This window comes from Nanorana parkeri, unplaced genomic scaffold (genome assembly GCF_000935625.1).
Source record: "Nanorana parkeri isolate BGI_ZX_2015 unplaced genomic scaffold, ASM93562v1 scaffold297, whole genome shotgun sequence".
Taxonomy (NCBI): domain Eukaryota; kingdom Metazoa; phylum Chordata; class Amphibia; order Anura; family Dicroglossidae; genus Nanorana; species Nanorana parkeri.
This window is the reverse complement of record NW_017306565.1, coordinates 888,445-902,135: the sequence shown is the minus strand read 5'-3', so window position 1 is coordinate 902,135 and position 13,691 is coordinate 888,445. Positions and strand designations below refer to the sequence as shown.

The following is a 13,691-nucleotide window of genomic DNA, read 5'->3' as shown; positions in this document are numbered from 1 at the left end:
ACCTTGAACTAGCAATGCACACCTATGTGCACTTTTAGTTCTGTGACTGTACTGGTCTAAGACTAGTGATCATGAACCAGTCAGCATAGTACCTGATCATGTAATCCAGGTAGGCTGGAGCTCTACTGCTGTGCAATTGCTGTGCACAGGGAAAGAAGTACAGTCGCGATTGGGAGGGGCGCTCCGAAATTCACGCCATACAACCGATCGGCGGCTATAGAGCCGCCGATCGGTTGTATGTGAAACAGCCGTTAACGGCTGTAGTAACGAGCGGGTCTTTCCTGCCCGGGGGCGCGCGCGAGCAGGAAAAAAATGCCGTCTGGAGACGGCAACCCACTGATGCGAGACTGCCGTCCGTCCGTTTTTTTATAACGGGCCGACGGCAACATGTTAAAGAAAAAAAAAAATATATATATATATAGATCTCTCTCTATATCTATATCTATAGTGCAATATAAAAACAAAACAAAAACAAAGTATTGCAGTGTGCAATGATACCTTTCTTATTGGACTAACAAAATATGATGATGATGTGATGCACTACAATCTCAATACAAATCAGTAAACTAAACATGAGATTGTAGTCCATCACAAACAACAACAACAAAAGTAGCCCCCCTCCAGGAGGAAGGACAGTGTCAGCACCAATTCAGAGATGATTTGAGGATCTGCAGCCGAGTGATACACAAATAAGATACATTTTTGTTAATAGTTAAAATACTTGAATGTATTAAGATTTAACTCCTGAGTTTAGGCCCCGTTCACATTGAGCGATTTATCGCGCGATTTTTGTAGCGATATCGCTCATATTTCCGCACTATATCGCTCTAAGTAGCTTCACCAATACAATTCAATGTAGCTGTTCACATCTCGTCGCTCAATGTCGCTCAATATCGCTTGTAGCTCGTCGCTGGTAGCTTGTCGCTTCTACATGACCCTTTTTTAGAGCGATTTTGAGCGATATTGCTCCTGATTGCATACAGCCCAATAGGAAGATGTCGCTCAATGTCGCTCAATGTCGCGCGATTTGCATGTCGCTCAGTGTGAATGGGGTCTTAGTGTCACTTCAAAATAACTGTCGTTTTGTTTGAAAATAATTATCTTTATCTTGGTGTTTTGGTTTAATCTGTAAGCACATAATAAAAAAAAATGAGCAAGGTGTTTACAAAAACTGTACCCAATAAAACCTTTATATTCTTAAATATATCATGTAAAAATTATTAAACCAGGCAAGTAACCAGTGCATAGTGAAACTGCTATATATGGTATGAGTATCTGGGATTCAATGATCCCTGATTATTCATGGTTTAAATGATACATTACACTAAATATCCAGGATGCTGGATTCAGCCAAGATTGAGCAGATCTGTTATGGTTGGGCTGTGGTCCATTTCTAGCTGCTATGCCTCAATCTTTATTAGTCACTAAGGACATTCATTGTAGTTGGTGGCTAACTGGAAGCTGAAGATAGCAGGAAGGGGCAACCCAACCCAAGAAAAACGTGCAGCACAGAGGTGTAGCGCTTCTCCCTTGCAGCACTGGGGGGTCCCTGGTTCGAATACCGGCCAGGTCACTATCTGCAAGGAGTTTGCATGTTCTCCCTGTGCTTGTGTGGGCTTCCTCCCACACTTCATAGACATTCTGTAAGGTTAATTTCCTCCTGTCTAAATTGGCCCTACATGTGAAATAGGGACCTTAGTTTGTGAGCTCCTTGAGGGCAGGGACTGATGTGAATGTGCAACTATGTAAAGTGCTACATATAAATACCTGTAATAAATAAATACGAGAAATCCTGCTGTCCACCATATACAAGATACCAGGGCGACCAAGACTGAAATAGTAAGCACACGCCACATTATTATCCTGGCGCTGACTTGCTTAAAATGCTTGGATGTACTGTATACAGGTACTCCTCACTAGCTTTTTTAACCTTTACTGACATATTCTGGCTTTCCAGTTTTCAGTGTTGTGGTCAAAGGTGAAATCTAAAATTCAACTGCAGCCAAAGTATAATGCATTGTTGTCCTAAAAAAGAAGGTGAAATTCCACTTTAACAACTTTACTTTGTCTCTCCAGGTCAGTTGGTGCTTTGGTAGCTGATGTGGAATACATGGAATTTTCAGTGTCCTCAAAAGATGGAAGAGTACTATGTGAGGATAACAGTGCAACAGTTCATAACAACTCTATAGGCCTCTTCAAAGGTAAGAAGATTCAGTTTACTTATTGCTTGACTGTTGTATGTGGGGAATATCTCACAGAAAGATTCTGACTGCTGAACAAGCATCTTTTTTACAACTATAAAAACTGGGGAGCAAAAATGTTTACTCTTTATCCCAAAACAGAGGTTATATCTTGACTTACCTCTATCAGTCGGGTCTTCAATGCCATGCTGTTGTGTCCTTTCATCAATTCCATGTTTAAAGATGTTATGGATGGTTCAAAGTGACCTAAAAATTTTCCACAATAATAGAAACACAACAGTCCCAGCCAAACCAATCCTATTTCTGCAATATAGAAGAGGTCCAGAAACTCCTTTTATATGCTAGGATATCTGTGAAGCATGTGCTCAAAACCAATGAATATGGTTTTGCGAAGTTTAGAAGTACGCCCTGCTAGATTACGCTGTGGGTATTGAGATGTGCATCGCAAGATTTGCATCGCTGGTTTTCCTAAATCAAGGTTGTTAATAGAGGGAACTGCCTTCACAGTCTTTGAAACCTTGGCAAGATACAGGCTGTGTTGGCCTACAGAGAGAGACTGTGCTTTGCAACCAAGTACAAAGCTATTGTTTTGTTCACACAAGGTCCCCTGTTAGGCGGGGACCCGAAAATATAACTCTTGACTAAGTTCCAGCGAGATTTATGTTTCTCTTTTTTTTTTTTTTGGGGGGTGGGGGTTGTCTGTGTTTGATGCAGGAAGCTTAATGATGCAGTTTCAAAACCTGGACTGCTGTGTGGACTCTTACTGACTGAACAACCCCTCTCTCCCCTCTGTGAATGTCTATGCTGCCAGAATCAAGGATGCTATCAGTACAATGAATGTTCTTTGATAACCACTCTCTTCTTGGCAGGGTAACTCTCTGGTGCTGGGATGTCATCTCTATAGTGTTAGCATGGAGGGACTCTGTGTCCAATAACATGACGTGCATAGTGTATTGTAGGGTCAGATCTGTTGGATTGCTGGCACAGTAAATCTAAGAGGATTTGGTCATTACTAGCCATTGGGGGCTTCTATTAGCCTCCCTGGCGCTATGTGGTGGTTGTATATCTGAGCAACTGCAGCATTGGACACTTCCTAACAGTGTTAATAACTTATACGCTTGTAAGTATATAAATTAAAGAATTTATAGATTAAAAACATTTTAGTAGAACTTAACTCAATAAATACAAACTCATATCAGTTTTAACATCTTTATAACTTTTCAAAATAGTTTTTTTAATCTTCTGAAATCAGAATCATTTTTGTAAAAAAAAATACCTGGTGATCTGGCTACGAAGGTCCTTGTTCAAACATTTTCTGCTAAGAGGTGATAAATGTCTGTCATTCTCCTGCATTGCTGCACTGTCACTTGCGTTGCTAGTGGAGGCTACAAGCTGCTGAGGTGACACACCTTATACCAGCATGGTCCACCTTGTCACTTTCAGTGATCCGGTCCAAAACAATCATGTACAGCTGTCAGTGGAGCAAGTGCACATAGGCAGGAAGTGCATGGAGGCGAGAAGCAGCACTAAAATGCAAAAAAGGAAGAAAGAAGCTTATAAAAGCAGGACCATCCCTATTATAAGGCAGTGTGAGGCAGTTACCTTAGGCGGCATCTCATTGGGAAGGGGGGGGGGGCTTCAGGTGTAAGGGAGGTGGCAGAAGGGCTGCCAAAGCATCCCAGTTTGCTAAAAGGTCTTAGAAACCTGTGATGCTTTGTTGGCTTCCCGCTCAGCTCACTGATGTCATCAGTTGCCAGTTAGCGGATCAGGATGCTCCGGCTGGTGGAAACCAATGGCGTCCAAGTGTGACAGAGCTACTGATAGCATGGTTCTAACACAGCCGCCCATACTACTGTATCCGCCCCCCTCCACCGACAACTGATATGGGCAAATCACACTTCCCTCGGAAACACTATCAGCAGCATTCTAACTCACCCCCAACAAACAAACCCAATGCCCCCAGTCACTCTCATCAAGGGCATATAGTTTAGGACTCAGGCTGTGGGTGTAAGGTTCTTCACTGTGAACCAATCAACCTGTATAGGGTTACACAGCACTAAGCAGCTACAAGAGAAGAGCATAGACTGTATCTCAGCAATGTCTTGGCCACAGTCCACAGTCCAATGCGCATTGGTATTCAGAATGCAATTTTGGGTAGTGTGTCTAACATTTGGATGCCACCACAAGCTGACAAAGGTTGGGCTTTCTGGACAGGGTTATGTCATTATCCATGAGAATATGTTTGTGCTGCATGGTTTGTATAGTTTGAATATTTTGGCTGATAGCAATGGCCGGGTAAATGTGACCTGGACTGGGAAACAACAGTGTTATTGTAACCCTCGTGGAACTTTCTCCTTTGTATAGCTAAACAAAAGAGAAAAACATCCTAGACATCAATTTCCGCAAGCATTCATTAAAAGCAGAGTGTACACTGAGTTCTAGAACATGGAAATATAGTCTGGAATCACTCTGAATCATCTATTAAAAGACTTCACCCTAAGACCTCAACAATTGTGCTTTCATCTAATTGAGTTACATTTGCCCGCCACTGAACGGAATTAGTTTTCTGGATGGCGGAGAGCTTCCCCTGTAAAAGTGAATAGCCAGGCATTGTTAGCAAGGGCTTTAGATATACACGTTCATTCTATCCTTTCATACTCGGAACATATTTCGAAGTTGTAGCGGTCGATCGTGATTTATTTTCAGGGCGGGTAGATTTGGCTGTTCAGCAGATGCTCTGGGTATAGCGCTTGGATCTGGAATGCCGTGGCAGATTGAGCTGCCCAGAAAAGTCCTGAATGGATCCAGCAGACACACATGCTGCGTTTGACAGCTTTGCGAAGCCCGCGTCTCGCTGCCAATTGTCTTCTAAACAAAAGCAAAAAAAAACCCTCCCTTTCGTTAGGCAGATTTGAAGGCTGTGGATTAACTAAATCCTACCCATTTCTGCACGAAATACCAATAATATCAGATTCACTTTAATGCTATAAGCAGGGATGCACCAATATAATCTTTTTAAGACTGAGTATGAGTACTTTTCCTCAAGTACTCGCTGCTACCAATTACCAATACCTTTTTTTTAGTGCCATGTGACAGTTTTTCTAAAACAATACAAACTAATGATTTTAGGAGGGTGGTTCAGCACCAGGGCCCAGTTGCAGCTGCAACCGCTGTACCCTGGTAGTACTGCCACTGACTCCAAGCTGTAGAGGGATTACAAATCCCAGCAATACATTATATAGCAATGCAGAACAATATGAAGCTACATACTCTGTGTTGTTCACCAGGGCTGTGCGGGGTCTCAGGAGGCTGTGCAGGATCTCACCAGGCCTGTGTGCAGTCTCATCAGGGCTGTATGGGTCTCAGGAGGATGTGCGGGGGTCTTGCCAAGCCTGTGTGCAGTCTCATTAGGGCTGTGCCGGTCTCACCATGACTGTGAGGTCTCAAAAGGGCTGTATGTGGTTCTCACCAGGGCTGTGCAGTCTCCCCATAGCTGTGTGGTTTCCCACGGCTGTGTGGGGGTCTTACCAGGGGTGTGCGGTCTCACTAGAGCGGCGTGCGGGTCTCACATGGCTGTGTGGTCTTACCAGGGCTGTGTGCGGGTCTCACATGGCTGTGTGGTCTTACCAGGGCTGTGTGCGGGTCTCACATGGCTGTGTGGTCTTACCAGGGCTGTGTGCGGGTCTCACATGGCTGTGTGGTCTTACCAGGGCTGTGTGCGAGTCTTACCATGGCTGTGCGGTCTCACTAGGGCTGCATGTGGATCTCACATGGCAGTGTGGTCCCAATAGGGTTGTGTGCAGGTCTCACCAGGGCTGTGCGGGCGGGTCTCACCGTAGTTGTGGGGACGGGCGCGGATGGCAGGGTCTCACCATGGCTGTGCGGGCGGCGGGAAGGAGGAGATGTGCAGCCAGACTGGCGCAGGACCTTACGACAGCCACTTGTGTTTGAAAATTTAAAGCACAAGTATCGGCACCTAGTATTAGGGCATTTTTCACGAGTACCTGTGAAAATGCCCAGTATCAGCACTGATACTGGTATCGATGCATCCCTATTTACAAGGGTTGTTTTAATGGGTTCTCCATTTTTTGCAGATAGTCAGACCATGAGGGATTTATTAAGTGTTGTCACCTCTTTGTGGATCAGGTGTTGAAGAATATGTGCACCCCTTGTGATAATAGATTCATTGTTACATCACTGCTCTTACCTGAGTGCTTCAATGCCAGCAAGATGATTATGCGCAGCCCCCTGATGACACAAGGGGTCACTATTGAGGCCTACTATACCTCGTAGGTTGACTATCACTCCTCTTGAGCATGTCCTGGTATTTCTTTCTTTTTTTTAAGGGTTTACAATTTTTGACTACAGTATTCTGCCATTTTTCTTTCATTTTCAGTACATCTTGCATTTGAATCCATTCCTTGTTTCATCCTAAAATTTAGCTTCTGTTTTCCGGCAACATTTGTGTCTCCTGCTAAACCCGCCGCTGTTTTGTGTTCAGACATTTTAGAAACGCTTTCCAACAGGCGTTCCCCTTCCATCATCATGTCAGTGGCCTGCCAGTTAAAAGCATTTAATTGCCTCCAGAGCTGTGTCTACGGGAGCTTACCTGTATCCGCGCTCTGCATCTGACACTCACTCCCCTGCGAGGTAATGCATTCAAATCTATTCATATATTCATAGGATTTTTTTGAAAAAAAACAAAACAGAAAACAAAAGCTTCTATTACCATCCGGAGCACTAAACCACAGTAATGATGTACAGTACTACAGGTTGTGTCTCTTCCCATCAAGCAAAAGCTCCAAAAAGGTCCTTACTCAATCAATTCTAGGGAGGTGAGGTATAAGCATTCACAGTCAGTACTTATGTGATGCAGATAAACACTTCATGGGTAATAGACAATAATATAATGTGTGGAATGTCGAGATGGGCAGCATCTGCTCCAGAGAAGCAAAAGGACTAATTTTTCTTGGGGAACACAATTATCCAAATTAGATACATATTTATAATTTAGTATATCTGTTACATAGAAGTTACTCTACCCTACATGAATGCTTGTCTTTAAAGCTGAAGTCTAGTGTATGCATTTAATACCTTCCTGTGTTCCGCTCTAATTTTAATACATCTGGATCTCTCCCAAGACACCCTTCTTGGTTGGGGGTGCTTTTGTTAGATGATAGCAGCCTCGCCGAAGTGATTCAGCTTAAAGTGACACTAAACTCCAGGAGTTAAATCTTAAAAAAAACATGCAAGTACCTTCACTATTACCAAAAATCTATCTTATTTGTGTATCACACGGCTGTAGATCCTCAAATCATCTCTGATTTGGTGCTGACACTGTCCTTTTCTTCTGGAGGGGGGCTACTTTTGTTCCCCATGGCTACTGTGTGTTTTGTAAAGTAGCCACCGCTCCAAGCTCACTATCCTGAAGTTCAACCTTAATTCTCAATTGTCTGCATGACTAAGAGGGTTATTCACTATGGAGCCAAAGGATCCAGCCATAGCTTCGGGTGATCCTTCAGCTCCCTTTGGCCGCCTCTGCCCTTCGGTTCAGTCGAACCGAACGACTGCTGTACGGGCTATTCACAATAACAGCCGAAGGTAGCCAAGCTGCTCGACCGAGCCGAACGCATAGGCTTCGACTCGACTGAGCCGAAGTGGCAGCCGAAGCGTGGAGAAAGGTCGTCCGAAGGGCTGACCTTTCTCCACCCAAATGACAGCTGGGCGGAGTTGTGATGACAGATCAGCGTCCCCAAATGACCTGGGGATGCTGATCTGTCATTAAACAATAACAACTGGGCAGAGCCGGCCACAGCGTCACTGCAGGCTCCACCGAGTTGTTATTCATTGGCAGGGACCTGCTAGAAGACTCTGGCAGGTGCCAGCCAATAGGAAACAGTTGGGTGGAGCTAGTGGTAATGGAACCGCTAGCTCCGCCCAATTTTATTTTGGCGACATCTGTCAGATTTGACATTATGCGGTGTGCGATGGGAGTTCGTCGTGTGCGGTCAGGTCGGCGTGCGTCTTTTATTTTTTTTTAAATTATTTTCTTTAAAATATTTTTATTTTATTTTTACATTTTCTATTTTTTTACATTTTTTAATTATTTTTCAAAATGTATTTTTTTTTCATTCATTTAACTAATTTCCGATTCTGCTCGCTACCTTGGAGGTACCAAGCAGAATAGCCGAGCCAAATGCCAAATTCACTTACTGCCATTCGGCCCCTATGAGCCGTACAAGACTTTGGCTCGGTTATTCACTCGGCTGCCTTCAGCAGGTAAGTGAATAACACCCTAAGTGCATATTTTTTTCTTTTGCAAAGTTTTTTTAGGGAGCTAAAATGCTATTAATTGGAGCCAAGCATAGAGGGTGGTGTTGTTCCACTGGGGAGCCGTGCTGCTGCTTGCAATTGATAGCAGTGGTCTGACTTTCCAAGATATTTGATCTTATATAAACTAACAATGTTTATTACTGAGGGACTGTTACTCCCAGGCTAAAGTTTTTTTTTAGAAATGAAGAAACAAAAATCATGACATCTGGTTGCTATGGCAAACAGCTTCCATTTCTTTTTGTTTTTCTCCATGGTTGAATTAAAATACAGGTGGTCCTGGGCTAGCGAGAGAATAAGTAGGCCTGTCTTTGTAAATTGAATGGGTCATTTGTATTTCAGAAGCGGTGCGCCTCACCGTTGTCGAGAAATACAAAAATAGCTTTTTTTCTTACACGTGTGCAAATTCTTTTGTGATTATTTCCCGAAACCTTTCTCAGAACGGTTTATAGCTTTTCCTAATGTGCTGTTTGTTCTTCTTTTTTTTTTTTTTCTTGTTTAACTAATGTATTCTTAAGCTGGCCACACAGCAGCTGAATTGTGTTAAAAAAAATAGTTTTTGGAATATTTGTTGAATTTTCTAACACTTAATGGGGGTCAAAATTACTATCGTTTTCAACTGTAGTGGCAAAGAAAGTCCAAGGAGCAGGATGGAAATTCTACCAGTGAAAGTGGTTTTCAATCAGGAAACTCCATTAGTTTCCAAAATCAAATGTTAAAAGGGAATTATACTCATCCACATAATTAGAGCCGACCTCGACACGTCGATTAGACACGTCGGCTCTATTGATCGAGAACTGAGTGATCACATACCGCTGTCAGTCACCGCTCCTCTGGCACTGACTGCTGGGACGGACAGGGGAGGGGGCGGACACAACTTGGCTCTAGCTCTAGAGAGGCAGAGCCAGCTGCCAATCGGACAGTGGGGTGGATCTTGACAATTTTATCAGGATCCATCACGGCTGCAGCGCGGCTCGGTGCTGTCAGGATATAGTGGGCAGTTGCCAGCTATATGCTGAGTTTTGGGTCACAGGAGGACATTAGTAAATTGTCCTCCTGTGACACTGAAGAGAACTACGCCCAGAAAAGGTTGGGCCATAGTTCAATTGTAATATGAACCAACATAACGAATGGCATTCATCAAGTCTCTGATGGCATTATTAATTATTCTAATGAGATTTGTCAAATGAACGTTCATATGAAAATCTACCGGTGTATAGCCAGCTATAGAACTATCGGCCAGAAAAAAAATCCTCCTTAATGGGAACCTGGACTTATGCATGACAAAGCAACATGTCAAGTTAAATGCCCCTCTTCCCCCTGCTTGTACTGTCCTTCCCTTACCTCCCTTGAAGCTCTGTTTTGCAGTAAAATGAAATACCCAGTGATTTGGGATATATGAGGAACATGCGATTCCCTCGCCTTCCTTTAGCAACACTTGAGGGTGCCCAAGCGGCCAATCACCGCCAGGCCTTTACTTATTCATGACCAAGCAAAAGGTCCAATTAAATGCCTCTCTTCCCCCTCCTAAGAGCAGGAAGCAAGGCAGCCATGAAGGAATGCAATGTGAAGGGGAATTAAATAATTAAATGGCCAGGGAGGGATGTGCTTTGAAAGGTGGGGTTGAGATATGCTGTTCAAAGGGGGGTGGTAAATTTACCAGGAAGGAATGTTCTGTGGGTGCACAGTGAGGTGGCCAGGGAGGATCTTTTGTAAGCAGGAGGGGGGTTGCAAGGTCAGGAGGCCATTAGGTGATGCATGGACAGTCTGGCTTTTTTATATCACATTTTTTCTCATATATATTTTTATATGACAGGTTATGCATGAAAAATTACCCCCGTGGCAGGATCAACAGGTGTTATTTTAATGAAAGTTGAAGATTTAAAGGAGAACTATGGGGTTAAGGCTTCTCCCCACAGTTCTCCTAAGGGTAATGGGAGGACACAAACTAGCGTCCTCACGTCACCCAAAGCTCAGTATACCGCGAGCAACTCTGTCTGGATCCACTCAGCTGCGTGAGTGACAGCTGGCTCTGCCTATCTAGAGGAAGAGCCAGCTGTACCCGCCACCTCCCCGTCCGTTCCGCTAGTCAACGCTGGAGGATCGGACAGGAAATGGGATCCCAGCAGGGAGCTGTGAGTGACAGTCACGGCTCTCTGCAGGGATAGATCGAGAAGTGAGCGAGCGACGGTATGTGTTCGCTCACTTCCCGATCTACTGAGCCGACCTGTGACAGTTTCATTGTCACACGTCGGCTCGGACTATGAGGCTGAGTGAAAATCACTCACCTTATAATTCTCCTTTAATAATATTGAAAAGGGGCTTATAAAAGATTTGAATGATTGGGTTCACGTATACTTTGAGCGGAGAAAATGGAAAATGAACATTTTGTTGCATGTAGAATACACTTACTGTATATACAGTATATTGTTTAAGTTGTACAGAACTACATGGCATATCTGTGGTCATAGGAGGGGGCACGGTAAAAATGGCTAGGTGCAATGTGTCAATAGGGGAACGTACAACTGAAACCCACTGCATATCATCATGTCTGTTTTATGTTTGCCTGGAGCTCACTAACACCTCTTTACAAGAGTCAGGTGCATTGGAAACTATTCCCAGAATCCTCTGTGCTTCCTGCATATTCCATTATTCACCGCGGCTTACTACTCATGCAGATAAATGTACCCCAGAGGAACGTCTCTTTCACCCGTTAAGCCAGCGGCACTCGAAACTGCATCCTGGCCGTGTATGAAATGATTCACACTTTCAGCGTCTATGGCTGAGGTAGGATCAGTTCCACATCGGCCTTTAGAGACATAAGTAAAGCTATCTGTACATGTGATTTATATCTGGCTGAACGGAGATACCACTAGTAATCTTCAAGACGAAAGAAAGCAGACATTCATTTCACACTTTCCAGGTACAGAGGCGAAGAGTTTAACCTCTTCATCAAGGCGAAGGTTGAGTTTTGTTGCAAATGTTAGAGTCCAACTTTATTTTAGGTTTGGGTAGCGTGGGGCAAGGGCTAGAGACCTTGCAAGGTTTTTACTGTTGACCATGTCCCTTTACTCATGGTTTTGACACTTGTCCTCTGGACAGGAAGTTAAAAAGAAGCCTCCCCAGGGGGGACTGAGGATAAAACTCTTCTCTACTCTATCCACTATATATATATATAGACTTTTTTAAGTTTTGGGTGGGGTTGAGCTGGCATCCTTTTGCATGCATGCATCAGTACTTGGACTAAGACCAAAGCCTCTGCAAAGCTTTGTCTTCCATTGATTTAATTCCTGCAGTCCTTTCATAAAAGGAACATTCACCCAAACAATGTGACAGGGTCAGAATATTTTCCATTGACTTTCAAATTTAAAGCCTTATACCAGGCTCATTCTCCTGGCCTCAGTACTTCACTCTTCCCCCATCCATGATGTTCTGCACTCACAGGATATCCTCAGTCTTCTTCTAGGGTAAATGGCACTCTGCATCACTTAACCTGGGGGACTGAGGACATCTAGTGGCAGGAAGGAATTACTACAGAAATGGCATCGGAGTGGTGGTAAGTATCGCAGCCAGAGCTTCGTTTTTATCTTTTAAACCCCTGGCGGACCTTTCAAAAATAACCTGCAGTTGGGCTTTAAGCTGGCCATACACGTTTTTTATCTGATTGTACAATATGTATACAGTGTTCTTAAGGCAGAACTATGGGCAGAAGATTACTTAACCTTTGCAGTGGGGCTACCCGGCACTGCAAGGGGTAAGTGCTCTCATTTGTCTAAGTGCTAAAACCTAGGTGCTGCACCAGCGATGGAATGTCCCTTGGTGTTCTTACGTCCTATACACTGTATAGAACATCATGATTCGTGGTCCATGGACCACTGCAGCAGAGGGGTAAGAGTGGCTCCAGGGACTGGCCGGAGAGCAAGACGACTCGTGAGTATAACTTGCAGTGTGGAGATAGCATTATTTTAAGGATTAAGAACCATTTTTACCCAGAGGTCTGCTTTAAAGTCTGCTTTAAAGTTGGCCCCACAGGTTACAATCTGATTTTAGGGTCAGATTGTAACATGCAGGATAAACATTAAGCCAGACTAATCCCAAGAACCAAAATGTAATATATTGCAGCTTACCAGTCCTTAGAAGTGGTGGCTGAATTCCTTTTTTAGACTTTTGTCTCCTTTATTTTCACATGGCGATTATGCCAGTAATACAGTTAAGGTCACTCCAATGGTGACAACGCTCACTTACCTATTCTATCTTAAGAAGTTCAGGGTTGTCATTCTAGGACAGCATTACAGAACAAATCCCCCTCTGTTTTTTACACAACATGGGGGAGGTTTTCTGAACTTCACAGAGATAGCTGCAACCAATTTAACTGATACCAATCAGCACCGGAAAGAGGAAGTTAGCAGCGCACAACATTTCTAGCAGGATCAACAAGTATATTGTTTCACTGATTGAACAGATATAACAAAAACTTTTGTATTTTTAAAGAGATCCTGTCACCAAAAAAATGCAGGTAAATCACTGAGAAATTAAGTATTTTAAATACGTACTTGCAGTCTTTTTCTTTCATAAATGATCTTGTATTCACTTGAAATGTACCTTGGAAATGCTAGAAACTATGGAAAGTACCGATATATTTTGCTTTCGGTACTCACCGATGCAGAGTACCGATACCGGTGCTTCCTCTGGTATAGAGCCGGCTTCCTGGGCAATCAGGAAGTCGGGCGGCGGGTAATGCCGCCCAGGTTCCTGATTGCCCAGGAACCTGGCTCCATGTTGTTTGGTTGGCTTGATTGTGATTGGCTGGAAAACTGGTTTCCCAGTCAATCAGCATCGAGCTGGCTTCCTGGCCAAACAGGAAGCCGTGTGGCGAATAATGACCCGCTTCCCAGTTTTATGACTGGCTGGCAAGCTGGCACTCCTGCCAATCAACATTGATCCGGCTGTTCGGACGGCTCAGTGCTGATTGGCCGAGAAGCCGACTTTCCAGCCAATCAGCAAGGGCTTTTCGGCCAGCTGGATGCTAATTGGCTGAGAAGCTGGCTTCCCAGCCAGTCAGCATGGAGCTGACTTCCCGGCCAATGAGGAAGCAGGGAGGCGGACATTACTCGCCAACTGGCTTCCTGATTGCACGGGAAGCCGGCTCCTTGTTCCCCT

At 44.0% G+C, this 13,691-nt stretch overlaps 1 protein-coding gene across 1 annotated transcript in view; it reads left to right on the top strand.

Annotated features, from left to right (window-relative positions):
• Nucleotides 1-2,159: 2,159 nt before the first annotated feature.
• LOC108788004 (leucine-rich repeat-containing protein 4C) overlaps nt 2,160-13,691 on the top strand; it is a 246,154-nt gene continuing 234,622 nt past the window's right edge. Inside the window, exon 1 of the mRNA XM_018557716.1 lies at nt 2,160-2,201. The gene's annotated coding sequence lies outside the window, so the exon portion shown is untranslated. The remainder of the gene's footprint in view (nt 2,202-13,691) is intronic.